The 25,997-nt window shown below is 35.7% G+C and overlaps 1 long non-coding RNA gene across 3 annotated transcripts in view; it reads left to right on the top strand.

The window, feature by feature from the left end:
• Positions 1-21,774, top strand: part of LOC138856254 (uncharacterized) — a 74,926-nt gene extending 53,152 nt beyond the window's left edge. For all 3 annotated transcript variants that reach the window (XR_011395398.1, XR_011395397.1, XR_011395395.1), the window contains one exon: positions 20,860-21,774. This is a non-coding gene — a long non-coding RNA (uncharacterized lncRNA). The remainder of the gene's footprint in view (positions 1-20,859) is intronic.
• The last annotated feature ends 4,223 nt before the right edge of the window (positions 21,775-25,997 follow it).

Raw genomic sequence — 25,997 nt, 5'->3', positions numbered from 1 at the left:
CTACTTTTTGTTGAGATACGATCAAAAAATAGCATTGCATTGGCCGATGCATCATCTGGCATTTAGCAACTTTATTAGATGGCATTGGAAAGGAAATTAAAAAGATCGATTTTGGCAACTAAAAATTTGGATGTCAATGGATTAAATTCAAAGATACAACAGTAGTTGCCAGGGGACTTAGTGTCATACAAATCTGTGAACGATGTTGTTTGCGATGACAACAAAGCTGTGAATTATCCAATTGAGGTTTTGAATTCAATGGATATGCGGGGGCATGCCACTGCACCATTTTCAACTGAAGGTTGGATCTCCGGTTATTTTGCTTCGGAATTTGAATGCACCATGGCTTTTTAATTACACAAGATTAGTCATTAAAAAATTAAGGAAAAACATTAACGACATTTTAAATGGCAAGTCCCGAGGTGAAAATATATTGCTACCACAAATACCTATGCTTTTTACAGATGTCCCTATTGAATTAAAACGCAGTAAATTTAAACTGACATTCGCAGTGGTGATGAATAACCCATAAAGCTAAACGTTGTCTGTTTGTCCATGCTTTTCCCACGGACAACTTTATGTGGCATGTTCTCACGTAAGCAAACCATCTAGTTTGTTTGTATTCGCTAATGACGTACTAATCAAAAATATTGTATACTCCATTGCGATGAGATATAAACAGAGAACGTAAATGAATAGAGAAGGAGCAAATGTTAAATGAAATCTTTTTGAGTACTAATTTGTAATTCCAGATGAGGGAACATCGAAATATATAACTTCGAAAAAGAAAAATACACCACGCAATATGCGAAATGCTATAAATAGACACAACGAATATTCCTAAATGAAAAATCGTTGCGCATACCTATTTAGATTTATGTTTTCAATATGTATGATATGACAAATTTATAAGTATGAAAAGCCTTCTGAATTAAAAATCTGTATTACCGGTAAAAACCCCAGAATTCATAATAAAATAAACATTTAATAGGCAATTTTTCCAACTTATGTATGTGCGTTGCGTGAGTAATTGCTTATTGAGCAAAGGATAACAATAAAACAGTGGCTAAGCGACCGCGTTTCCACTTTTGTGGTGGCTGAGGTCGTAAGCGGAAAGGGGTTAAGCACAATCCGAATACGAACCTATACGTTCGAACCTAAAACTCATGTAAAATAAATTTTATTTAATTTTTTAATTTTTTTTTTATTTCATAATTCAATTTCTTTAATAGCATATTTTACTTCCTGATATAATTAAAATATATCAGGAAAATATGTTCATATGTTTAGGTTTATTGAATATTTCCTTATTATGCGTATTTACACATATGTGATAATCACACATACATTCTTAAATACACGTACGCTGATGCTTGCTTCTTCTTGCCCCGCACAAGCAATGACTTTTGTCTACACTTTTCGCGAGTTGAACGATCGCTGGCAAGGAGGGGTAAGCGACGCAATGCCACATAATTATTTCAGATATGTATATCTTTATTAATCGAATTTATTTTAAAAACGATTATAAGTATGAATTTATGTGTATTTATATTTTTACGTATATTATTATTATATTACGAAAATAAGTCATTTATGCATCAGTATTTTTCAATACTCATTAAGCAACATATTAAAATATTATGAGCCCTCACTTGACACGCCTCTGTGTATGGTGGCAAGTCAACGAAATAACGGCGAGTTCGCGCGGACATTGTGTTGTTGAAAAAAACCTAATGACGATTTTGTCGACAAACATACAGATATACATATGAGCTCGCATACATATTGACGCCGAACTTTGCGCATCGTGGCGGGGTTGACAAAATTTGTTTGAATCGACAATTTTACAACAATGTCGGTCGGCTATGTTGTCTCGTTTGTCTTTTTTGCAGTGATTTGCTATTGAAAGTTGACTTATGCTCTTTTGAAATATTGCGATTACCGATTGGGCTGCATTTTCATAGCGTCGTATTTAGATAAAATGGGCTAAATCGACAAACTATGAAATAATGATAATAAGTAAACATATAAAAGTACTATATGGACTGTGCTTAGAGTATATAGAAGTAGTTAATGATTTTATATACATACATGTCAGTTTTATATAAATTTTTTAATTTAATGCCATATTATCCCTGGCGCAAAATTCGGCGTCAATTTGTATGCGAGCTCATATGTATGTATGTATGTATACACATATGTATGTTTGTGCGCTTTTACATTGGGACTCAAAAGAGTCTCATTTTTTTTCAAATTCTCTTTTGGTGTCGCTCTGTGCATTCACACGGTCAAAAAGAGTCCAGCAAATCGAGTCTAGTTTTTCTGCATTCCTTTTCACAAAATTTTCGTAAATATTTGTGCGGTTCGACTGCGCAACACTGCGTCATGGTATAAGAGAGTAGCGAAAGTCCCATTCACAATAGTTTCGCCACCTTTGAGGCGTACGTTCACAATAAAACAAACATGGTGGCCATGGTGAGTTAGGGTGGCGAGGAGTTAAAACGGGTTGCGCATAGCAGAAAACGCCTAAATAATTATTTATAAATATATTAAATTTTGGTTATTAATTGATGTTTAATGCTAACAATATATGATATTATACCATGTTGATATAAGTAAATATGCGGCATATTTTTAAGCAATTTAAATAACTTATTAATGGACAAACTGAAAATTCAATTTAACTATGAGCGGACGGGAAGAAATAACTATTGTAAAAGAATTTGATATTATAAGTAATAAGAATTTCTATAATCAAAAAAGTAAAACTTATCATTGTCATACAAGTGATAATAATTCATTTAAACAATAAAGCAAATTTTATCATTGGACTTATATCAAGAAATAGTTACTGTGCCGATATTTTCTTTAATTTAAGTAAGATTTATTTAATCACAAATCTTATTTACGTTTTATATTGTATATCAGCAATTAACGGTGGATTTAGGTACAATAGTTTATTACAACTTTTGACATACTAAATTGCTATAATATTATATAGTTTTTAGTTTAGTTTTTAAATATTAAGACTTCTAAAATAAATTATTTTTTGAAGTTGCAATATCTTTATAGTATATAATACGGTAGGCATATCAGGTAGCTGTCTCTGTATTTCAGCATGTAGCGATTATAATATGTACAATATTTTACATATAACTCTTTACATAAATAAATTACCATATTGTTATATAGTTCTATGTTTAGTTTTTAAATATATAGACTCCTAAAATAAATTATTTGTTGAAGTTGCAATATCTTTATAGTATAAAACATGGTATAAGAGTATAAAATACGGTAGATATATTTGGTTTTTAAAAAGTAATTTAAAATTAGCTTGCGCAACACTGTTACGCAATGCTCAGTAGCAATACTGGCATTTGAATTTATTAACAACTTTTAGTCAAACGCACTAATACACAACTGCATATTGATTAAAATTCTTGTGTGAGCAGTTTTATCAGGAACAATATTAAATATTAATTATTTTACGAAGATTGTGTTGCAAATTTATAAACATTGCCCTCAGTTTCGTTGAATAAGCATTTTCTGCATCCTGTTATTTGACATGGTTGCTTATTGCACCTTACATTTTTCTGTGGTGAATATATATTAAGTTACCACAGTTAAAAAAAGGCATAAATATATATCGTTATTATTCTAAAATTTGCCAATAATAGCCGCTCCTTTAAGAACATATATTAAAATAAACTTATTTTATTTTGAAAAAATATTAAAGTTTTACATATAACCAATATTTTTTGGACAACTTTTTTATAAATTAAAAGAAAATAGCAAGATGACCATTTTCCGGTTAAAAGTCGGCCATCTTGGCTGTCAGTAGAAACTCAACCCCTAGGCGGACTTGACGATTCTCCATGGACACTTCTCAGCTGTAGCTTTGTTTACATCGATCAGCTGATTCTTTCCCTACTCCTCTTTTACGATGACTGCGTGCTGCGTATTTCATTTGTATGTTGAGATGATGGTCACACATTTTGCTTGCAATGAATTACCATGAATATGGTAGAACAATATGCATAATACAAGTACCTACCCGCTAAATAGTTTCAAAGAAATACTAAAACGGGAATTCCCTAATCCACAAGAATGTATTGAATATCCGCTACTAATATTTTCAAGGCCAAATTTATAATAGGAATTTCCTAATCTTTAAGTATTAAAATTTCATAATTTCTTTACTCCATAATCTATATCTTAATTTTCTCCTTATTTACAATTTTTGAAAATATTTCTATTATTCTATGCATACATATTTGCATATTACATACAAAAAATAGATAACAGAATTCAAATTTGCAATCGAATTCATTTGAAAGCGAGCGCTCTTGCAACTATTCAAAGGATTTGAAAGTGAAAAGGAATGCTGAAAGGGGTAGCAGCGAGCTGTTACGAACAAGAACACAAAGCGTGCCACCCGAACACAAGTGGCACGGTCCCTTCGTCTTTCCTCGTCGTCCCCTCGCCCACAATAAACTGGTTTGAGACTCTTTTGAGTCCCAATGTAAAAGTGCACTTTGTGGACAAAGTCGTCATTTGGTTTTTTTCAACAACACAATGTCTGGGCGAACTCGCCGTTATTTCGTTGGCTTGCCACCATACACAGAGGCGTTCTAACTGAGGACTCCTAGTATATTATTATGTTGCTTAATTTGTATTGAAAAATACTGATGCATTTATGAATTATTTTCGTAATATAATATATATATATATATATATATATATACACATATATTTATACCTATAATCGTTTTTAAACTAAATTCGATGAATAAAAAGTATATCTGAAATAATTATGTGGCAGTGCGCCCCAATCCCTCCTTGCCAGCGATCGTTCAACTCGCGAAAAGTGTAGGCAAAAGTCATTGCTTGTGCGGGGCAAGAAGAAGCAAGCATCAGCGTACGTGTATTTAAGAATGTATGTGTGATTATCACATTTGTGTAAATACGCATAATAAGGGAATATGCAATAAACCCAAACATATGAACATATTTTTTGATATATTTTAATTATATCAGGAAGTAAAATATGCTATTTAAGTAATTGAATTGAGATATGCTAATTAATTCCAATTAATAAAATAAAAAAATTAAATAAAATTTTAATTTTATGTATTTTACGATTCGAACGTATATGCTCGTATTCGGATTAAGCTTAACTCCTTCACGCCTACGACCTAAGCCAATATATAAATGGAAACGCGACCGCTTAGCCACAGTTTTATTATTATCATTTGTTAAAAAAGTATGTTGCTTAAGCACATACAAAAGTTGGAAAAATTGCATATCAAAGGTTATTTAATTATAAATTTGTCATATCATAGAAATTGAAAACAAAAAACTAATTAGGTATGCGCAACGATTTTTCATATAGGAATATTCGTTGTGTCTATTTATAGCATTTCGCACTTTGCGTGGTGTATTTTTCTTTTTCAAAGTTATATAATATTTTTCGATGTTCCCTCATCTTGAATTACAAATTAGTACTCAAAAAGATTTCATTTAACATTTGCTCCTTCTCTATTCATTTACATTATCTGTATTTACCTTCGAAACGCTTACAACTTGTGCTGTGTAAAAAGCAAAATATATTAAAAGGGTAAGGTGTAACACGATTGAATTTTTAAAGTGGACGAAATAGTATATCAATTTTCTAAAATGTCTGTTAGTAATTTCATCCCAGAGGACATAACTAGATTAGTAGGTGCGCAAACGGCTAATCTAAGAGCTGAAATAGCTCAATTAACGAACCAAGTTAGTACATTGACAAATGCTACACAGGTGACAAAATACAAAACCCAAACAATTAAGAACTGTATAACTTACAACGAAAGATTAGATATTTTCATGTCTTTGTCAGAATTTTCTGGTAAATCTGTGCAAAAATTTCAATGACCCTTTATATAGAAGGCAGTAGACGATATTTCGGTGCACTGACAATCCTACGAAATAAAACTGTAGGAGATGCAAACCACATTCTGAAGAATCGCGGAACATTCACGTAATTGATCGGGAAATAAGTGTTTTGAGACAAGGATCGAAATCCTTAATAGACTATTATAATGAAGTCAATCAGAAATTGACTTTATTAATAAACAAAAACAATAATGACGCACGCGACAAACTCTGAAATTACAAAACAATTAAATATCAAGAACCGTGAAACTGCTTTAATAACTTTTATAACTGGTTTAAACTATCCACTAAACCGAATACTTTTCGCTTTATCCCCTACAGATTTACCCAATGCTCTTGCTAAAGAGCAAGAGCTGCATTCGTATCAAATGCGAGCACAATTTGCTCTGCAATTTAATAAAAAAAAAACAGATACCACCCGCGAACTAATCGAAGAATTTCAAATTTTCAAAATAGTTTAAGGTAATATTAAACAAATCCATTCTATCCATCTGTTTGATATTCAGCACGATTTTATGAAATTGATAACTAGATAGCGATTTCTTAATTAGAATCGGTGCCAAAAGTAGAAAATGTATTTACAATAATAATAAAACCTGGAAAATATATTTTCTCAATGATCTAATTATAAGAAACCCCTTTGGACAAAAAAGTCCCAAGTTTTTACCGGCAAAACAAAACAAAAAAAGTAAAAAAAAAAACAAATAAAATTAATAAGAAACCAAATTTTAACCCCTTGGGACAAGAAAATCCTAAGGTGTCAACGAAAATAAATGTCGGAAAAACAAAAAAATTTAAAACAAAACAAAGATAAAGATGTTTCTGAAATAGAAATTTTTTAAATAACTTAAGGTCAAAACCTTCACAAATATCCTTCGGAGAAAGTAAAAAAAGAAGAATTAATTAAAAATTTACAGGATGACATAAGTAATGAAATTTTCACACTGCATAGTGAAATCAATTTAGATTTAACAATTGGTTAAAACAATATCCTTATCCAATGTCTGTAAATAATTTTGTTAATAACGAAATTCAAAACTTTTTACAAAAACAAAAAAATTGGGAAAGTAAAAGTCCATACAATTCTCTAGTATGGGTTGTTGCAAAAAAGGGAATAAATGATAACGGCAGTCCGAAATTAAGATTAGTAATAGATAAAAAAACAAAAAATTAACGTTAAACCATAGATAGATATCCAATGCCAAACTCGGAAGTAATACTTACAAATTTAGGAAAATCAAAATATATTTGCCACAATCGATTTAGAGTCTGGGGTTTACCAAATATAGAGGAGAATGAAATAGAGGTAACGACATTCTCGATAAACAATGGAAAATATGAATTTTTACGAATGCCATATGGACTAAAAAAGCATCAAGCATTTTTCAACGAGCTAGAGATATCGTATTAAGAGTTTACGACGGTTTAATTTTTCAAAAAGTTTAGAGGAACACAAAAAACATTTGACTTGAGTAATTAAAATATTAAAGGAAGCAAATATTATATAATATGAAAATATTTTCTGAAAAGTCAAAATTTTACCAACAGGAGGTGGAATTTTTGAATATGTAATATCCAAAAATTTTATTAAAATGGATCCAAAAAAGATAGAATTCATACAAAATAACCCAATACCAAAGATATTTCGTTAATTGCGAGGATTTTTAGGATTAACAGGTTAATATAGGAAACATTAACAAAACATTTGCAAAATGAAAATCTCAAAAAGGAAAATGATTCACCTTGATCAAGAGAGGGTAGCTGCTTATGAAACGTTGAAAAATTATCTCAACAAATGGAACTAACACAACCTGACTATAATAAAAAATGTATCTTGACTACCGATGGATCAAATTTAGCTTTATGTGCTGTGTTATCACAGGATATATTTTTGAAATAAATATAATGGGTTTACCATATTTATTTCAAAAACATTAAATTCCACTGAATTAAACTATGCAACTATTAAGAAAGAATTGTTTGCCATAATGTGGGATTTAAAACCATTACGTAATTATTTATACGGTATTAGTGATTTGGAAATACACACCGACCATCAACCTTTGTCATTTGCCATTTCTGAAAAAAACCCCAATATACCAGAAAAAGAGGGAGAGGAACTTCACATCGATATCTTTTTCGCACAAAAATTAAAACTTCTTTAGTTCTTCTTACTCTAAATATCTAGTTGTGAGACATATTGAAGATAAATTAAATCTAGAAGATAAAGTTCCATATGTTACAAGTATAGTTATAAATAATGACCCAGGCTTAAATAAAAACCAGTTCAAGTCTTTAATGAAACGGCTAAATATACAAATTTATTATTGTACCCTACGTCAGAGTACTAGTAATGGACAAATAGAAAGAGGTCACTCAGCATTAATAGAAATTACAAGATGCTTAAAGCAAAAAAAATAATTTAATAAGTAACTTCGAATCTATCAATTTAGTGGTTCAACAATAAAATAAAACTATACACTAAGTAAGAGGCGAAATACCTTGTAATATTTTATTTAATAAACAGATCCACATAAGTTTAAAAAGGCACATTAAAGAATGTTCAGGAAAAGATGTTACAGTATCATAACAAGAAATGGCTTCATTATCATAAAGGAGAAACCATATACGAAAAAATATATGGAGAAAGGAATAAATTAAATTATAAATATAAAAAACTAACTCTAACTACAAATAGAAATAGAATCCTCCATAAAGATAATATTAAAATTTAAATCTACTATTTCATAGGCACTATGAAGATATATATTCAAATTTCATTGATGTTTTATATATTACTACTATCAAACCGGACATAGTAGACTATACAAGAGAAAGTTATATACTTATTGAAGAAAAAGATGCAGTAATTTTTGAAGTACTTATATGGTTCAATATATCATTTGACGAATTTATCAATATTTGAAAATGTTATACCAAATACAAAACTGATACCGAAATAGTACTAGTTGATGACTCAAGTATAAATTCAGAAATATGAATAATAGAAACATTATTAAAACAATTAATGATTGGCAATAATATAATATAATAAAAAGAAAGGTTAATGAAATAGAAACGGTTTGGAAATGGATTTCAGGCACACCTGACCATGACGACTTTATGAAAATAACAAAAAAGTAAATGACATAATATAATACAATAACAAGAAATTTAAAACAATAACGGAATTAACACATATTATAAAACAACTATTACTATGTAAAAAAAAGTATTAAGTAAACAAAATGTATAATGGCCCTCACAAGAAGACATAAGAATAATAATTATAACAAAGAAGAACGCAAGAAAAGTAATTGACTCTTTAAATAGATATGAGAAAAAAGTATACCGGTCAACGCCGGTAAATTAATTTGCATAGATTTCTTTTGTGTTTGTTTATATCTTCTGTATTGTCTCGGCATTGTAGAAGATAAACATGTTTAAGGATATTTGAACATATTACCGAGGACAAAGTAATTATTTTAAATGAGTGGAATGTATGTGTTCTTATAATAATTGAGATTACATGTTTTTACTAACACTTAAACTAACAAATATTACCTATATTGCGGAGCACCGAATATGTGACGCACTTTGCCACCAATGCCCATTTCATATTTAAACATAACGAAACTGATAAAATTGATAATTAATTATTATGTTTTCCCCTTTAGAAATAAAGATAAATTAATTCGTAACAATAATATAAATTAATATCTTAACTTATATTTAAAATCTGTCTTGCTGTGTTTCTAATAACGAAACCGATAAAATTGGTTTTCGTGACACCCAAAACATATACATATAAGTATGTACATACATATGCATGTGATGAAAACTCAAATAAAGACGTTAAATTTAATATATTGGGTATATGAGTAAAAAGTTAACCAGAGGATTGGAAATCATTATATCAGTGATATGAGATTTAGACCAAAGTCAAGTCTATTTAATTCATGTCTACTTAATTTCAATAAAATTTCACACAATTCACCACCCCAAACGGTTTAAAGTAAGGGCCTACTACATTGGGGATATTGCGGCTAGGAGAACTGGGGGCGAGACTGAACTTCAAACTATGTGTCCTCTCCGTAACAACCTTACTAAAATATTTAATGCTTCTGATTTCTTAGTGAGTTATCAGACTTTTAGTAGATATGATTACAACCGTCATATGGAGGTTCGAATGGTGATCATCTGGTTTTATCCATTTTCATACTGTATATGAAGAAACTATAAAAACTTGTCCTGAGTATGTTTGGTTGATATAAGCTCTGTGGTTTGTGAGACATGTTAACCTCATTTGGGACCACGGCCGCTTTTTAAAAACATCCATACCACAAATTCCACACTTCGATGGCTTGTATCAACCAACAGTTTTGTATCTTAAACCCCTATTGAGGGAGAGTAGTGGATTATAGTTTCTGTTATGCTTGCGTTGAACACTATAGCAGGATTATTATTCGCGGAGGGCTACAGCAGCCAATCTACTCTAAAACGCAAATAACAATCCTAACTCACATTTTTTGGAATCCTGAATTTACATTTTGGATAAGCACAGTTCAAAGTGTTTGGCAGCATTGCACCATTTTTTTCATATAAATCGTAAAATAAAGAAAAAAAATGTAAAATAATTTCGTTTATTGCATTTTTGTAATAGCTACATATGTTTAATACAATTGAATTACTAAATTTTTGTGAGTTCGCTCAGTTTTTCAAGTTGATTAATATTAACATATTCAAATAATCTTAAAAATTATTTACTGATTGTTATTTTATACAAACCCATCATTTAAGCATAATTTTACGATTACACATATTAATTAATTCGAGGTGGCAATCACAACAGCAATGTTGCAAATTTGTTAAAGTTCTGCGTGAATTTCTGACAACACTGTAACAACATCAATTTCTAATGTCACTTCTTGCACGCAATTTATGCAAATAATCTGTAACACAAAATTTTTGCCTCCACATCAGCAGAGTATCAGCAAATATGCAACACAGTTGCTATACTGCTGCAATTGTTACGTAGCTCGAACGGTTTTTTAAAGGTAAATTATTCAGTTAGCAGCGTTCGTAAATAATTAAATAATAAATTACACTTATTTTCTTAAAAGATTCGCTAAAAAGATCTTTTCCTCGATTTTCTACATACTATAAGGCTGTGAGCCAAACGGTAGAAAAATTAAAATTCTGACAGATAAAAGTAAAATTTTGACGTTTTTCGTGGTGAATCCGAATGTCAGAATTTTACCCAGCTCCCGAGCTAGGTAAGATTTGACGCTGCATACGTAACAAGTATGTTATTAATTCGTAATTATTCATTTGTTTATGTTAGTATTTATTCCATTCAATACAGAAATGATACTCTAAATAAGGAAAGTTGTTGGCTCCTTTTGAATTTTTGTAATTTATCCGAAATATTGCAAATTAAAATTAAGATGAAAGAATTAAGTAAAAAGAATATATTACAAATAATTATTTGATTAATTAAAAGAACTTTATGTAAATGTATTTAGAAAGATATAATACTATCATTGTATATACATATGAACATATACATATGTATATATGTGTTTCGCATGCAAGTAGGTCGTAGTAGCCTAGCACGCTGCCTAATATTCTCAATTAATAGCAAATCTTGAAATCTATGAATTTTTTCTGATTTCATTAATATTGTTATTAGCAAGCATATATTGCTTTTCATTTAATTCATTTTACGAGTATATTTAATAATTTAAATAACAAGGCAAACATTCAAACGACGCAATTGCGTTTGTTTTGAACTTCAACTGTCCATTTAGCACAGCAAAATTTAAAATTTCTTTACACTATAGGAAATTTTTTCACCCCAACTCAACACCGAGAAAAATGTTACCGTTGTTTGAAAATCATGCCACTGGCGAAAGAAAATGGATTGGGTATTTTAAAAATTACTTTTGTGCATTTTGCATTTCGATATTATTTTTAGGTGTTCGGTTCCCGAGTAGATCCACATATATTACGCCTATACAGCCTCAAATACGTATATTCATATTATAATTTTTTTTTAAATCATATAACATAATAAAATAATATACTGTGGGATGAGCCACAATATAATATTATATATAACAATATAACATGGCAACACCATGTCAGCAAGTCAGCTGATCCTGGCTTACAAGGAACGCTGAAACGAATACGACACAAAACGGAACAGCAAATACATAGTCAACAGTTAGGCTCGAGGACGCCTGCTGTTATTATAAAAGACGATACAACACGATTAACGGCCTCTTCTCCTGCTGGCAGCCACCGCGTGCGCATCGTTCCTGCACATCAATCACCACAACTGGTGACCCCGACGTGATTTAATAATTTTTCCGCGATTTTGTAAATATAATTTTAAAATTCGCTGATTAATTCGTGTACAGTGCATTTCGTTTTCAAGTTTCAACACTTGTGCATAAATTTGCGATTATAGTGCACTTTGTGTATTGGTTTTTGTGCATAATCGCGCACGTGGCTGCCCACGCATACGACCGATTGGAGGACAGCTGGAGTTTTCGCGCATTCCTAATCTTCACAGCTTTGAGCGCAGCGCATAAAACGTTCCAATCATTTAATTTTCTTCAGCAAAAATCGCTATGCCAGATAGCGTGGACGTGCAAGTGGCCGACAGTATAACGCCGCTCCAACGTGTTTCTATACGGTGTCCGTTATTCAATTCCGAACGACCAGCCTTGTGGTTCGCCCAACTTGAGGGACAATTTCATCTCGCCGGAATTTTCGATGAAATTACGCAATACCACTATGCTTCTTCACATCTTGACGCTAGGGCCGCCGCAGAAGTGGAAGATCTTCTTTTGAATGTTCCCACAGAAACGCCTTACACTCGCTTAAAAGGGACACTGGTCGAACGCCTTACGCTCTCTCGAGAAGCACGACTACAGCAGCTTCTCGATCGAGAAACCTTGGGTGATAGAAAACCATCGCAATTTCTCCGACATCTCAGAAGCCTTGACAACACTGTTCCTGACAATATTCTACGAACTAAGTGGCTCAGCAGACTTCCGATGACAACCCAATCTATACTTGCGTCCCAAGCAGACATGAATATCGATAAACTCGCATCTCTTGCAGACAAAATACACGATATCGCATTACCAGCAGCACAAATCAATTCGGTCCAAGAACCAGCAGCAACATCAGCAGTCGAATCGCGCATTTCTCGTCTCGAAGCTTCCATTAATGAGCTAGCTTCCAGTTTTAAGAGACAAGTCATATCTCGTTCCCGTTCTCGTCATCGCTTTCGTTCGCGCACATCTTCTCCAGCACCGAACAACGACACGTGTTGGTATCATCAAAATTTCGGCAATAAAGCGAAACGTTGCCGGTCACCTTGCACATTTCAGGGAAACCTACCGTCGGACCGTTAGTGGCGGTTAACGGCTCCTCACTCGAATCAAACCGCCTCTTCGTAACAGATCGTGCCACCAAAATCCAATTTCTGGTGGATACTGGCGCTGATCTCTGCACGTTTCCCAAGTCTCTCGCACCTTGGTCGCCGGAAAAAATCAACTATAATCTCACAGCAGCAAATGGGTCTACGATAAACACGTACGGTTTCATAACTCTATCACTAAACCTTGGCCTCAGACGAAATTTTACATGGCGCTTCGTAGTGGCGGACATAACAAAACCTATTATTGGCGCAGACTTTTTAGCACATTTCGGAATCTTACCCGACCTAAAGAACAACTGCCTTATCGACTCGATCACTGGACTAAAAGTCGCATGTAAATTATCAGCATCCAACATCATTTCGGAAATTAAAGTACTGCCCGTCGACCCTATATGGGCAGATACTCTAGTGGAGTTCCCTAATCTGACAAAGCCGGAAGGAATCTGTCAGCCAACGAAACATACGACGCAGCACCACATATCTACTACGCCGGGACCTCCTGTTTCCTGTAAGGCCCGAAGACTTGTTCCCGACAAACTCAAAATTGCTAAGACAGAGTTTGAAAAAATGTTACAATTAGGAATCGCTCAACGTTCGAAGAGCTCCTGGTCATCTCCGCTCCATCTGGTTCCAAAGAAGTCTGGTGAGTGGCGACCTTGTGGAGATTATCGACGACTTAACGCCCGTACATTGCCAGACCGATATCCTGTTCGTGTTCTTGAAGATTTTACTGCCAATCTAACCGGCAAAACAATATTTTCAACCATTGATCTCGTGCGCGCTTTTAATCAAATACCTGTCACCAAAGAAGATGTCGACAAAACTGCAATTATAACACCGTTTGGTCTTTTCGAATTTCCGTTCATGACGTTCGGACTTCGGAATGCTGCGCAAACATTCCAACGATTTATCGACGAAGTAACACGGGGATTAGATGACTTTGTATTCCCATACATAGACGACATCCTAATCGCTTCTAAGGATGTTACGGAACACCGCAGTCACCTTCGCTCGCTTTTCCAACGGCTCACTAAGTATGGTGTCGTAATTAACACCGCTAAGTGCCGTTTTGGTCTGTCTGAAGTGGATTTTTTGGGACACCGCATCTCAGCAACAGGAATCTTACCTCTTCCAGGTAAAGTAGACGCAATCGTTAACTTTCCTCGTCCAACAACGATCCGAAAACTGCGTGAGTTCCTCGGCATGATAAATTTCTATCGTAAATTTCTTAAAAATGCTGCCAAGTTTCAGGCACCCCTGCACGAGTACACTCAAGGGGTTTCAATAAAAGGTTCTCATCCGGTCCCCTGGACACCAGAAGGAGAAGCAGCGTTCGTCCGATGCAAAGAAGAGCTACGCAAAGCAACGATATTAGCATACCCAGACACAACGCTTCCTTGGGCAATATTTACTGATGCCTCCGAGTATGCTATCGGCGCCGTTCTCCAACAAAGACGTGGACAACACTGGGAACCATTGGCTTTCTTCAGCCAGAAGCTTCAACCCGCTCTGAGGAAACACTGTCCATACGACCGTGAGCTTCACGCTATCTACGCAGCTTTACGAAAATTTCGCTATATTTTCGAAGCACGACATGTCACGATATTCACGGATCACAAACCTTTGCTACATGCTTTTGCTCAGGACCCTGATCGAGCGACACCTTGGCAATTCCACCGCTTGGATTTCATCAGCCAGTTTACAACCGATATCCAGTATATAGCCGGCAAAGACAACATCGTCGCAGATGCTCTTTCCCGCATCGAAGAAATATCAACGGCAGTATCCTCAAACGAACTTTCTCAAGCACAAGCTGAAGACGAGGAACTTCAGCAACGTATACGAAGGGAACAGCACGATTCACTGAACTTACGACCAGTCAACATTCCAGGCTGCAATAAACCAATTTATTGCGACGTTTCTAGCGACCTTATTCGTCCCTACGTTCCTGCAGCGCTTAGGAAGAGAATATTCGACGCTCTTCATAGCATTAGTCATCCCGGAGCACGAGCCTCCGCCAAATTGTTAACGCAACGATACGTTTGGCCCAGCATTAACCGCGATTGCCGTTTGTGGGCCCGAACGTGCCTAGCTTGCCAACGAAATAAGGTATCACGCCACGTTTTATCACCAATCCAAAACTTTCCATGCCGCACAAGACGTTTCGAACATATTCACGTGGACATCATTGGACCATACGTACCATCAAGAGGATATCGTAACTGTTTGACAATCATTGACCGTTTCACCAGGTTTCCAGAGGCATTTCCTATTGATAATATCGGGGCCGAATGTGTCGCTCGCACACTCTTCGCCGGATGGATATGCCGCTACGGAGTACCGTTACGCATCACGACCGACCAGGGTACACAGTTTGAGAGTCAACTTTTTAACGCTCTCGCTCGTCTCCTCGGCAGTAAACACATACACACCACCACTTTCCATCCACAGTCAAATGGAATGGTGGAACGTCTTCACCGTCATTTGAAGGATGCGATTCGTTGTCACGAAAATAACTCATGGGTCGACATGCTACCAATCGTCCTTCTTGGAATTCGCGCTGCCTGGAAGGAAGATCTTGGCGCAACTCCTGCCGATCTTGTTTATGGAGAGCCAGTTCGTCTACCAGGTGAATTCCTCGCTCCTTCGCCACTATCTGGTTTGCCACCATCCAATATGGCAGAACGTTTGAGAAACTACTTCGCAGACCTCGCACCTCAACCTATCGTCCGACATGGTCAGAGGAAAACATTTATTTTTAAAGAACTATCGACATGTTCACACGTTTTTGTTCGCCGCGACGCTCCACACCACGCATTCACTTCACCGTATGAAGGACCTCACCGAGTCATTTCAAGGCATGAGAAACATTTCATCGTAAACGTCAGAGGCGACAACACTACAGTTTCGATCGATCGACTAAAGCCTGTCTACCTCCTTCCTGACGATAAGCTCAACGACAGTGAGCAGAACAACGACGATGACAACAACACAACGCTTATTACATCAACTTCACCGGAGTCATCCGAATCTGGGACATCTCGATTTTCGTCGTCATCATACCGCCCACCAGAATCCGATTTCAGCTCACCTACACCGTTACCCAAGAGACGCGTCAGATTCCGCTGAACTACTGATCACCTTTTTAAATTATCAATGATTTCGATAACGTACTCCGAGAAGGGGAGTACTTGTGGGATGAGCCACAATATAATATTATATATAACAATATAACATGGCAACACCATGTCAGCAAGTCAGCTGATCCTGGCTTACAAGGAACGCTGAAACGAATACGACACAAAACGGAACAGCAAATACATAGTCAACAGTTAGGCTCGAGGACGCCTGCTGTTATTATAAAAGACGATACAACACGATTAACGGCCTCTTCTCCTGCTGGCAGCCACCGCGTGCGCATCGTTCCTGCACATCAATCACCACAATACAATATAAATAAAACAATCATTAAAAAGAAACAAATTCAACTCACAATAAAATATCATAACTTTAGGATTAACTTTTTAAATGCAAATATTTCCCATTTACAAAGAATTTGAAAAGCGACGCAATTGTTAAATGCAAATATTTCCCATTTACAAAGAATAGCAAAAAAATTTAGTTGCAAGTTATTCAAAAGTATTTGTGTCGTTTCTTGATATTTCGTTTCGCTTTTGTCAGCTATTTTAGCGAGTTTATTTCTGGCAGCCCGCTTTTTTTGATATCAGCTGTTAAAAATTTCCTAATCTTCATAATCAGGGAAAGATAATGGGGGAAAAATAAATGAAAACGAGAATCTCGCAGCATGTCATCCTTGTTGATAGTATTCCATTATATTGGGACGGATTTCTCGATAAATCGCCTACCTTGTAACTCACTCTTGAGTTCTTGTTACATAAAAGTCCCAATTTAATGGCTATAAACTTATCTTTATTTCAAATTCCAACAACTTAACGATTTACTACTCATTATCCAAGCTTATAACTGCTTACTTATATCCGAATTATTCTTTACTAAGCAGCACTCTAACTAGAACTGTGGCTGCTGCACAATCCGGCAGCCCCTATATAGTACATCGTTAACTAAACTTCGCCACTTGAACATTCTGGTAACTACGAATATCGCTTGTCTATTTTGTTCTGGCACCGTGTTCCTCACAATACTAAAATTTCAAATCGATATCTCAAATAGTTTTTGATTTACAGCCATATACAGGGTAGCCACCCAGATCAATCAGTTCCATCAGTTTATCTTTAAACCTGTTTTTCTCGAAACAAAATTTTACGAATTTGCTGAAAAATCGCCCAAAACCTATCAAAATTTGGGGTAAAATGATCTATAATATCTTCTAGTTTAACGAGAACTTTTTATATTTAAGTTTCATTCACACAAAAGTCCGAAATGGCTGCAGCAGTGGAGGACCTTTCTTAGCGCCGTCCAGGGATATCGTAAAAAAAATATTTAATGTTTTTTCAAAAATTTAACATAGACGTTTTTTTAGGCAACAACTTAGGCCTGAACAACGTCTAAAAATCGTTCAGTTTCGCGCGCTTTATGGTCAACATAATCGGCCTACGGAGCGTACTATTCGCAACACCATCACCCATCTTGAGACCCAGCATTCATTATTGTATAATATTCGACCGAATAGACCACATCCAGCACGCAGTGAAGAAAATATAGCGGCCGGAGCCACTCTTAGCGAAGACCGTAAAGAGTCGATTCGGCGCCGTTCGCTGTAACTCGGACTGACGTATCTTAAATAGAAAGTGCAAGAACTGAAGCCGCTTGACCCCCCAAGCGACATCGTTTTTCTCTATGGGCTCTTGAAAAATTTCAAGAAAAACCGCCGTTTTGGAGCCAAAATTGTCGCATTTGGCACGAAGAGCAACCTCAAGAGATTCCAGAGCTGCCATTTCATCTATAAAAAGCAACGGTTTGGTGTGGTTTGTGGGCCGGTGGAATCATCGGCCCATATTTCTTCGAAAATGATGCCTAAAATTAAAGCTCGTGATCTCGGCGACAGTTGGTTCCAACAAGACGGCACCAATTCCCACACATTGCACAAATAAATACATTTATTGAGATAACACTTCGGTGAGCAGATAATTTCACGTTTTGGGCCGCTCGATTGGCCACCAAGATCGTGTGATTTCACACCTTTAGACTTTTTCCTATGGGGATATGTAAAGTCTGAAGTCTATGCGGACAATCCCGCTTCGATTTAGGCCTTGGAGCAAAACATCACGCATGTCATTCGGCAGTTACAAGTCGAAATGCTCGAACGAGTCATCGAAAATTGGACTCAACGGGCAGACCATCTGAGACGTAGCTGCGGCCAACATTTGAAAGAGATAATCTTCAAAAAATAAATGCCAAAGAATGTTCTTTCGAACGATAATAAACGGGTAAAGGGAACTCCAAAATGGATTACTTTATACAAGTATTTTGTCCCAATTATTCTTAATACGTCGTCGTCAAAATCACCTGACCGAAAAGTTCTGCTATATTATTTTAGGGTATTATTCATACGGCCGAAGTCGCATATTGGTCTGCTTTATTAAATCGACTATTTTTTTCTACTCAGAAGTTATTGCTGCTGCCGTACACGCATTGGAGATTGTCGCATCATGATGTTATTTGACCAATACCCCAATGAAGGGGGTTACGGTGACAAACTCCTTTAGCATGGGGCAACGAAAGACACACTCTATTTACGTGTGATGCGCAAGCCGGTGCATGTCGGAAAAGTTTCAGCTGGAGCAGGGATTGTACCTTCCTGGTGTAATAATACTCCCTCGTTTTACCAACTGACACACAGAACACACCGGTTGCTTTCCTAAACGCAATTTTCACAGCTTTTTTAAATCATATGCTCATACCACGCAAAGCATTTATGCATTACAACTCTGCTTTACCAAAATATGCAATGGATTTATTTGACGTTTATAAATGCCCTCTATATTGAACTTATAATAATATAAATAAACAATAAAAAAAGATAAAAATTAAATTTAAAAAAAATATGAAATAACAATTAACATTTAATAAATAACATACTTATATTTTAATATAATTTACTTAATTAATCGGCGAACCTTCCATTTTGAATATTTTCAATGCAAAACGTGCGAATTTTAACAGCTCATGAGCATGAAATGTGGTTGTCATGAATTTATGAATTTTTTACTTTGCGCAAATTAATGCAATGGCAATTACGAATGAGCTTTTTCGGTAATGCAGTAAATACTGGCAAAACTGCGCAGTTTGCACTGCTGCTTTTATGCTGGCTAATTCCTTTACATGAAACTGTAAATACTGCGCATTTGAAAAATAGCATTTTCAAACATAAAAATGTGCGAAATATTTGTTATTAATACTCTCACTGACGAGTTAGATAGCAAAATTGATCGATTTCTAATAGAAAGATACAAAAAAAAAATGAGTCGTGTAAAAAAAGGCAATCTATTTCTACTATGTCCTATAAAATTATAAAAAAAAAGAAATCCGAAAAGGAATTTTTCTAGTAAAAATATTGATAGAAAATGGAAAATGGGTAAAAAAAACAATTTTGTTTATAATTTCAAACTATTTTAAACAATTATTATGTACAAATTCATAGAAAGGTGAAAATTTTGTTAAGTTCATGGAGTAAAATCCCGAAAAAATAAAATTATAAGACATGTTCTAAAAATCGTTTTCGGGCAATATTTTCACATTTTCCGTTTTCAAATAGTGTGACATGTTTTGTAAATCGTTTCGTTTTGGTTTTTGAATATCAGCAAATCGTTTTGTCACCCTGTTCTACAAATCGGAATCGTTACAATTTTCTAGATTCAAATTCGCCAAGTTAAACGATAGCGATTTTAAATTAAAATCAGGGGTTTGTTCAGGTAACTTTTATTACAATGTAAATATACTTTTAATAAAATAAAATAAAAATAAACAAAATATATGTATGAACGTTATTCTTTAAACTTTAAGAGGGGTTCTCGCAGTTTTGGGGCAGAAACAAGTTTCAATGTTAGCGAATCGGGGGAAAAATGCCACGAGCATCAAAACGAGTACAAGTTCCCGAAAATCTAGACTCCCTACTAACGTGCATGACAACATAATCTAATTGTATAGAAAAATGTCCACAATATTTCATGATATTAGTGAGTGCCTGCATAAAATGATGACATATCAAGAAGAAGGAGCAAACAATATTCGACGGCTATCCGAACCGTTGATAAACCAAATTATTTTTTAGCAGATCAAAATCACCTAAAAGCTCAAAGTTAAGAGGAACAGAGAAGGCATCACATAAGAATGGAGCAACACGAAAAAGTTACAATGAAAATGCTTGAAATTGAATTATCAAAATAAATACGCGCCATTACATTACTTATACACCTACAATTTCTATGTATTTTATTTAAATCTTATCTTTTGACCAATAATATTTAAACTATTGCTTTCCTCATTTTCAGCTATTTCCTCGAAAATTGAAGCGAAGTATAGGTGCGTTCGAGATGGCAATCACGACAGCAGTGTTGCAAATTTATCAAAGTATCACGTTCTGCGTGAATTTCTGGCAACCCTTGCAACAGCATCACGTTCTACTGTCACTTTTTGCACGCAATTTATGCAAATAATCGGCAACACTAAATTTTTGTCTGCACATCAGTAGAATATCAGTAAATATGTAACACAGTTGCTGTACTGCTGCAATTATTACGTAGCTCGAACGCACCCTATTTATTGGACTGGTTGTCGTCCATCAGCTAAAGAGAGGATAGTAAAATATGCTGAGTGCATTATAGCTAAAGAGTCAATGTCCAGGAGTCATGGTCAGATGAAGCATTGGTCCATTTTCCACCAATAAATTAGAAAATAGTCATGTTTTGGTAGTCAAGGACCAGTTCAACGAATTTCCCTAATCAAGAGGCTGAATCAGTAGCGGACGTATTCATCAAGTGGGTAACGAGATTCGGTGTTTAAATTTAATTACGTTCTGATCAAGAATGGAATCTCGATCTGGGTATCTGGAAAAACGGATCGAATTAACTCCAATTAGAGAAGGACTGCTAAGGAAGTTAACACCATCCTAAAAGACGAGGTGAAAGACGTAAATGATTTGTGTTTGGTACGACAAATATGTCTAATCGGGACGATCAGACTTAGATGGAGCGAATTCAAAGTTCCCAGAATGTTCTAGAGACGTAGTGTTGTTAAAGATCTACTATATAAGGGCTGTCAGACTGTGCAGCACACACAGTTCTAGTTAGAGTGTTGTCGTGTTAAGAGAAATTTAGATATAAGCCAGAAGTTGTAAGCTCGGATAATAAGTAGTAAAGCCTTAAGTTACTGGAATTGGAAATAAAGATAAGTGTATAGTCATTAAATTGGGACTTTTATTTAACAATTCAGTGTTCGAACTCAAGAGTGAGTTACAATGTAGACGATTTATCGAGAAGTCCGTTACAATACTTTGTTTTTTTTTTTTATTTCTAATGGCGTATAGTTCAAAGTAGTTTTTAAACAACGAAAACGACTTTTTAGAATTCCCATAACGCGCTCTACGATGCCTTTGCGTGTTGCTGGTTGAATTTGTGTTCTAGTGATCCTGGCTTGGATTTTCTGTATGGAGTAAGTTAGAATGGTTCCATACCGAAACCAGAACCTCCCAGTAACCAAGAACCTCGATTACCAGCTACTTACTGCGAGAAATATTATTTGGCACTGGTAGTACTGAATACAAAAGCATCACGGCATGCGCTGAGGCGATACTACTCGTGTTGCCATATCAGAATAACAAATCTGTAAATCAAAAGCCGTAAAATTAGAAGGTTACAAACATAATAAAAATTCACTCGTAAAATCATCGTATTTATGCTAAAAACACCTTTTTGTTAAAAAATAGATGTTCGTTAAAAAAGGGTTTTACCAGAGCTACATATATGAGTAAAATCAATGCATACAATTTGCACAAAGTGAAGTTTGGCTTTTCTGGAATCCACTTCTGACATTTGAAGCTTAATCCACTTAGGACAGAAAATATTTTCCAAAAACATTAATCATTTCGGATAAAAGTTTTGATATGAACCGTCAGCGCAAAACTTAACACATAAAACTTGAGTATTTCTAAAAATACGTGCTTACTTAAGCGATAGCTCGAAACACACCTGAAGCAAAAAAGAAAGTCCCGTAAATTCCGATGCAAATAGGGGATTAGAAAGATCTCTAGGGAAAAGACAAAATATACATATCTATAGTAGTCGTTCACAAGTAACTCATGTATATCACACGTACAATAAACTGTTATCGTATACCCGAATTACATTTCTAATTAAATTAATTAACTCCTCATCCACTGCCTAACTCCCACTGGTTATGGGCCCAGTGATTGTAGATTAACGCAGCGAGTAAAGTGCAAATTAAAATAATAAGAAAAAGAAAAAAAGTCGGCGCGTAATTGACCGCGTGGAAAAACATAACCTAAAAATGGCACACAACGGATCATCGAGAATTGAAATTCTAGACAAGCAAAATTACGAAGTTTGGCAAATACGTATGAGATCAATTCTAGTAAAGCATGATCGATGGGGATATGTAAACGATGAAATTACAAGACCTGTAGGAAGTGCTGCGACAGAGCGTGATATTTCATCGTGGAGAAAAGAAGATGAAAAAGCAAAGGCGGACATCCTACTATCGATAGGAAACGCTGAACTTAAAACAGTGTCCAAATGTGAGACATCTAAAGAAGTCTGGGACAAATTACAGTCAGTACATGCGTCAAAAGGTCCAGTTAGGAAGATAGAGCTGCTGACCGACGTCACATCATTCAAAATCGACGAGGACGACGACTTCAGGGAACGCCTGGACAGCTTCGTGAGTGCCGTCTAACACTTAGAAGATATGAAAGTAGAAATATCAAGTGATATGTTAGTTGTACTAATTCTCAAAGGACTACCTTCAAGCTTCGAGAACTTTCGATGCGCAATAAGATCCAAAGATGAATTACCCAATACAGAAACATTAATTGGTAAAATTCTGGATGAAAAAAGAATCAGAAAGACAACGGAAGCTGACAACGAAGATAATGCTTTGTATGCAGGTGATCGACGACATAAATACCACACCCCAGGTAAAAATAAAGCAAAATCCAAACAGCCATGATACATATGCGGTAAAACAGGACATTGGGCAGCAAAATTTCCAGAACGAGGTAAAAACTCAGTTAAAAAGGTTGAGAAGGTAGAAAGCAACTACATGGAGATATTAAAACCTGAAGAGGTAAGGAACATGACAACGACGACCAGATGGTGCTTGTTAAACTTAAGTAATACGCTACTAGTTAAAGATCTCCGTACTAATTTAATTTCTGTGGCAAAACTCACTGGAAACAATCGAGAGGTACTATTCAGGGAAGATGATGCTATTATTATGGACCTAGAAGGAGAAACAGTAATGATAGCAGATCGAGTTGGAAACCTTTATTACCTACGAGAGCCTGATGAAAGAGCTGAAGCTGTGAAACCACAAGAAACGAGTACTACAGATGCTCAGCTGTGGCATGCGCGACTGGGGCATCTACACATGGACGCAGTTGTTGTGAAGAGGACAGGCAACAGGAATCAAGAGATTAACTTCTGGAAGAACACATTCTGATATGTCATCGAGGAAAGATGACAAGAAAACCTTTCGAACCAGGAACTGAGAGGAGCACAAAATTACTCGAGATAGTGCACTCAGACTTATGCCAACCATTTAATACTAAATTAGAAGATGGAAACAGATACTTTGTAACATTCATTGACGACTACTGCGGCTGGTGCGAGCTGTACTTACTAAAAAGCAAAGATCTAGTATTCCAAGCATTCAAACAATACAAAAACTTCACAGAACGTCAAACAGGAAAGAAGATTAAGAAATTGAAATCAGACAATGGTCGAGAATACTGCAACAAACCATTCGACGACTACTTGAAGCAGGAAGGCATACAAAGAATTGAAACACCTCAGCAAAATGGAGTAGCTGAACGTATGAACAGAACGATCGTCGAAATGGCCAGATGCTTGTTAATCCAATCAGAATTGCCCACAATGTATTGGGGTGAAGCTATCCTGACCGCGAACTACTTGAGGAACAGAAGCCCAAGCAGAAGTCACCAACGGATGACACCGTATGTGCTGTGGATTGGTACCAGACCACTCCTACGTCACCTTAGAGTATTCGGATCAAAGGCATTGTACTTGATAAAGGACCTGGACGACGAAAACTAGATGAAAAATATATTGAAGGCGAACTAGTCGGATATTCACGCACGGCAAAAGTCTATAGAATAAGAAGAAACGACACGGGAAAAATTATTGAGAAAAGCAGAGAGAAGAACTAAAAGATGCAATCCATGGAGCCGAATCACTCGAAGCCGAATCACTGGAAGCGTGCATTAACCGATGAAATTCGTTCCCACCTGGAGCATGGCACCTGGAAACTAGTGAAGAAGGTAATATTGAAAAACAAGCTGACTGCTGATAGAAAAATAGAGCGCAGGAAGGCAAGAATAGTAGCCAGAGGGTTCACGCAGCGACCAGGATTCGACTACGACGAAACAATCGTGCCAGCAATCAGGTTGAGTTCAATTCGACTACTCACATCATTAGCAGCAGGTATGAAATCAAAAATATACCAATGGGACGTAGTTACAGCATACTTGAACGCTGAACTTGACGAAGAATTATACATGGAAACTCCGTCAAAGCTGAGAGAAATTCTTCAAGATATCACAAGAGATGAATGACGCGACTCAGAGATACAAAAACGAGCAGTAGAAATGCTGAAGGACTTGACAAAAGGATATCAAGTATGTAAACTTCAAAAATCACTATACGGGCTGAAACAATCGGGAAGGAAATGGTACAAGAAACTATGTGCAATATTCGCTAAATTTGGTTTAAAGCCAACAATATCAGATCCATGCTTATTTACACGACAAGAATGTAGCAAGATATTAATTGTCGGTATTCACGTAGACGATGCACTGGCAACAGCGAACGACCCAAAAATAATCCAAGACTTCAAGATAGCATTTAACCGAGAGTTAAAAATAAAAGACATGGGAGAAGCTCGATATTGCTTGAGAATTGAGTTCGAGCAACAAGTTGGACGGATAAGTCTAAATCAACAGCAATATGTTAAGAGAAATGGTAGAAAAATTCGGTACGAAGAGCTGCACTTCTCGTCGTACACCGGCAAGCCCGACATCGAAGTTAAGAGCGTCAACAGATCCAAACAAGCCCACAAAGAACCCACAGTACAGAGAACTCGTAGGCTCCCTGATGTACTTGGCTGTGGCAACAAGACCTGACATTGCACACACAGTGAGCCTGCTGAGCCAATTCAATGAAAAACCCACTGAACAACACTGGGGCGCAGCAAAGAGAGTGTTGAGATACCTGAATGGATCACCTGACAAGGGACTGGTATTCAACGAAAAAATCGACAAATTAATTGGCTACCCAGACGCAGGATGGAGGAGAGACGACAACAACTCACAATCCTATGGTGGATACGCATTCATGCTGGGAGGAGCGGCTATCAGTTGGAAAGCAAAAAAGCAACC

Source organism: Bactrocera oleae, chromosome 3 (genome assembly GCF_042242935.1).
Source record: "Bactrocera oleae isolate idBacOlea1 chromosome 3, idBacOlea1, whole genome shotgun sequence".
Classification (NCBI taxonomy): domain Eukaryota; kingdom Metazoa; phylum Arthropoda; class Insecta; order Diptera; family Tephritidae; genus Bactrocera; species Bactrocera oleae.
This window is presented reverse-complemented; position numbering and strand designations above follow the sequence as displayed.